This window comes from Arachis stenosperma, chromosome 1 (genome assembly GCF_014773155.1).
Source record: "Arachis stenosperma cultivar V10309 chromosome 1, arast.V10309.gnm1.PFL2, whole genome shotgun sequence".
In the NCBI taxonomy this organism is placed as follows: domain Eukaryota; kingdom Viridiplantae; phylum Streptophyta; class Magnoliopsida; order Fabales; family Fabaceae; genus Arachis; species Arachis stenosperma.
This window is the reverse complement of record NC_080377.1, coordinates 19,879,860-19,884,651: the sequence shown is the minus strand read 5'-3', so window position 1 is coordinate 19,884,651 and position 4,792 is coordinate 19,879,860. Positions and strand designations below refer to the sequence as shown.

Here is a 4,792-nt window from a genome sequence, read left to right as displayed (position 1 = left end):
TGTATGTTGCGTTATCAAGAGTAAAGAGTAAAGATGGTCTGCGAGTGCTGTTGCAAAATCACAGACACTTGGAAGATAACTGCACGATGAATGTGGTATATAGGGAAGTTTTTGAGAGCCTATAATAAAAAGATAATTTCTAATTCTTTTAATCAAATTTATTAAAATTTATTACTATCAGTTAAAAAAATTGGCAAATTATAGGTGTTAATGGGTAATACATTCTTATTCTACATTTATAACTTGAGAATATTAAAATTATCATAAAAAATTGTATTATTTTATTCCCTTGATAAACTATTTTAAAATTATATTAATCATACTAACATTGATATAATATTGTTCTAGGTATATGTTTTGCAAGCATAAAAAAAGAGTGTTGAGTTATTTTTAGTGGGTTTAAATTATTTATTATTTATTAGAGAACTTTGTGCATTAGAGTTCTCTCATAATTTGTTGTTCATCTTGAGCTGATTTTGATATGTTCTTACTTGACAGTAAAACAACATGAAAAAAAAAATTGTTGGTAGGTCTAAGTATTACTAGGTTATTTATGGTTACATTGAGTATATATGTCTGATTTATTGAAGAAAGTAGATTACTAAAACCAATTAATAACTATTTTAGAGTTGATACACTTAACACTAAATTAAGAAAAAACAAACAATGCATAACATGTTATTTTTTTATTATTCAGATGATTATAATTCAAATTAATTTTAATAAAACAACTTAAAATTATAATTTTAATCTTATTACGTGTATGGCACGGATTAATACACTTATTTTTATTAATTATGAGTTGTTATACTCCATTTCCGCCCTCTCTCTGAACCATCAATTTCCAAAACCCTTAATTCCGCACTCCTTTCTTTGAGCTATTAATTTTCAAAATCCTCAATTCCACCCTCCCTCCCTCCTCTAAGCTATCAAGGGTTAACGATTTCAAGAAGAAAGGGTAAAAATTTGTTGGAATTTCTTATAAAATTTTTTCGAAAGAAGTAATAGGTCCTGTTTTTGTAGTAAGAGGTGACTCCGATGCTGATTTTGAAGGAGTTCAATGTTTCCCTAATTCATGTCCCTTCCACCATTAAATCTCCTATGGTCCTTTTTTATAGGAGGTATAACGACTGTTTAAATCTTATCACCACTAGCACTCTGTCCTCAACGACGTGGTTCTCCTTGAGAGTCATTGCTGCCTCTTTCATCAGGTAAGCATCCAAGAACTACTAGCACTATACTCTTTTATTTACTCCCTTCCAACAAAAATAAATCAATGGACCTCTATATTTTTAATATTTTTCTGTTATAATTGTTGTTATGTTCTTGGTTTGGTTGATAATTAATAATTTATAATTTGTATTATAATTACTAATTGTTAGGGTATTCTTTTTAATTAATAATAGTAATTTATGTTGCTGAACTTTTATCATTGATATAAACGTTAATTTGCAAACTATTTGCTTGTTCAAGATTTGTGGTGATTATTTGATTGGCATTGAGCCTAATTTTAGCCAAACATAGAAGGATTAAATTTTGTTTTAGTGTACTCTTTCATATTAGAAGTGGGCGATAATAAAACATCATAAATAAATTCTTTAAATTAACAAAATTCTTTGACAAATTTTTCTTGCCACAATATAATTTTAGGGATAGTGTTTCATGGCTTTTGGAATTGAAAATAAATGCTTCTCCAAAAATTTATAAAATCTTTACCCGCTTAAAGTTGTGCATATTCAATAATAACTTCTGTAATAATGTAGATTAATGTTTTTTTATCGCATCATTTTATTTTATCATAATATAACTTATTACACTATAATTACAATTTATATATTTTTTATCATTATCCTAAAAGGGAGTGATTTTCCTCTCTAATTTATTAGGCTAGGTCTTAATTGAGTGAACTGAGTAATGTTATATTATATGCATATTTACCTTGATATTAAATTTCACATTGATACTTTATTTTTGTAATTTTCAGATGGAGATGAAAATTACAGAGGTAAGTTCAGCTAATAACGATGATTGTTGCTTGGACCAAGAGATGGAAACGGAAAAATGTCAATCTGGTGGTGATAAACTACTATTTCATGATAAATCTTGTGCTTAAATTGAGTGATTTTATTAACTTTTCACCTACTTATTCATATGAGTGTGTATGATTTTGCAATTCTTTTCTTATGATATGAAATGTGAGAAAATATGTTTCTTATGCTTTAAAATAATCAAATTTAATTATCCTTTATTATCATTCGATGCCGTGATTTGTGTGTTGAGTACTTTCAGGTTTTATAGGGTAGGAATGACTTAAAGGATGCGAAGGAAACATACAAAATGGAAGGAAAGCACAAATTGGAGTTTTGGAGAAACTGGCAGCGACGCGTCCGCATGGATGATGCGAATGCGTGCTTTGCATAAATTAGCATCGACGCGAGCGCATGGACGACACGAACGCGTGGCGTGCGAAACACAACTGACGCGGACGCATGACTGACGCGACCGCGTGGAAGAGCAAAACTCCAGATGACACGACCGCGTGACCCACGCGAACGCGTGACGTGCGCGATCTGCAGAATTCGCAGAAGTCCGTTCCAGTGACTTTTGGGCTCTTTTTGGCCCAGATCCAAGCCCAGAGAACACAGATTAAAGAGTTATAAATGGAGGAATCCATCCATTCATGAGGATAGACTAGAGAGACTGGATACAACATACATTCAAACATAATTTAGATGTAGCTTTTAGAGAGAGAGGTTCTCTCCTCTCTCTTAGGATTAGAATTAGGACTCCTCTTAAAGGACTTAGGAATATTTCTATCTTCTTCAATTACAGGTTCAATGTTCTTTCAATTTATCTTTTCAATCTAATTTATGAACTTGCCCATGTTAGAATTGACATCTTTATTTAAAAATAATTTGAGGTATTTCAGACTCATGATTGCTTTCTTCTATTTCTTTATATAAATAATTTAGATTTTTACTATTGACTTTGGTTGATTAATTGGTGACTTTTGAGTTGTCAAACTCATCGTGATTGATAATTATTATTCTTGCTGATTAATTTAGATTCCTATAACTCTAGTCTTTCCTTAAGGAGTTGACTAGGACTTTAGGTGTTAAATTAATTTGTCCACTTAATTGACCTTCATAGTTAGAGGTTGACTTAGTGGGAGCAAAAGTATAATTCTCATCACCATTGATAAGGATAACTAGGATAGGACTTCTAGTTTTCATACCTTGCCAAGAGATTTCTTAGTTATTAATTTATTAATTCCTGCAATGCATTTCTCTTGTTCAAAACCTTTTCAAAACCCAAAAATACTATTTTCCATAATCAATAGTAAAACATACTTCCCTACAATTCCTTGAGAAGACGACCCGAGGTTTGAATACTTCGGTTAATTATTTTTATTGGGTTTGTTACTTGTGACAACCAAACATTTGTAAGAAAGGTTGATTGCTTGGTTTAGAAATTATACTTGCAACGAGAATTTATTATAACTTCTAAACCATCAATCTTCCATTCTTCAAAATGGCGCCATTGCCGGGGAATTGCAAACGTGTGCCTTATTATTGGTTATTGGTGCACAAAATTGTGATTCATTCTTTTCACAACTCAAATAGTCCCTAGTAATGGCTCCAAAGACTTGGTGCGCAATACCATGGTCTAAACATAATTTCACAACTTCGCACAACTAACCAGCAAGTGCACTGGGTCGTCAAAGTAATAAACCTTACGCGAGTAAGGGTCGATCCCACGGAGATTGTTGGTATGAAGCAAGCTATGGTCACCTTGTAAATCTCAGTCAGGTAGATTCAATTGGTTATGGATGATATATCAATAAAGCATAAAGATAGAGATACTTATGTAATTCATTGGTGAGAATTTCAGATAAGCGAATGGAGATGCTTTGTCCCTTCCGTCTCTCTGCTTTCCTACTGTCTTCATCCAATCCTTCTTACTCCTTTCCATGGCAAGCTGTATGTTGGGCATCACCGTTGTCAGTGGCTACAATCCCGTCCTCTCAGTGAAAATGTTCAACGCACCCTGTCACGGCACGGCTAATCATCTGTCGGTTCTCAATCAGGTTGGAATAGAATCCATTGATTCTTTTGCGTCTGTCACTGACGCCCAGCCTTCAGGAGTTTGAAGCTCGTCACAGTCATTCAATCATTGAATCCTACTCAGAATACCACAGACAAGGTTTAGACCTTCCAGATTCTCTTGAATGCCGCCATCAATTCTAGCTTATACCACGAAGATTCTGATTAAAGAATCCAAGAGATAAACATTCTAGCCTTGTTTGCTTGTAGAACGGGAGTGGTTGTCAGGCACGCGTTCATAAGTGAGAATGATGATGAGCGTCACATAATCATCACATTCATCATGTTCTTGAGTGCGAATGAATATCTTGGAATAAGAACAAGCTGAATTGAATAGAAGAACAATAGTAATTGCATTAATACTCGAGGTACAGTAGAGCTCCACACCTTAATCTATGGTGTGTAGAAACTCCACCGTTGAAAATACATAAGAACAAGGTCTAGGCATGGCCGTGAGGCCAGCCTCCCAAAACGTGATCAAAAGATTCAAAGACCTAAAGATGATCTAAGATCCCAAGATGAAAATACAATAGCAAAAGGTCTTATTTATAAAGAACTAGTAGCCTAGGGTTTACAAAAATGAGTAAATGACAGAAAAATCCACTTCCGGGCCCACTTGGTGTGTGCTTGGGCTGAGCATTGAAGCATTTTCGTGTAGAGACTCTTCTTGGAGTTAAACGCCAGCTTTT

At 33.6% G+C, this 4,792-nt stretch overlaps 1 long non-coding RNA gene across 1 annotated transcript; it reads left to right on the top strand.

The window, feature by feature from the left end:
* The first annotated feature begins 821 nt into the window (after positions 1-821).
* Positions 822-2,914, top strand: LOC130962851 (uncharacterized). Its single transcript, XR_009079794.1, has 3 exons — positions 822-958; positions 1,119-1,211; positions 1,985-2,914. It is a non-coding gene; the product is annotated as an uncharacterized LOC130962851 (long non-coding RNA).
* Positions 2,915-4,792: the final 1,878 nt, after the last annotated feature.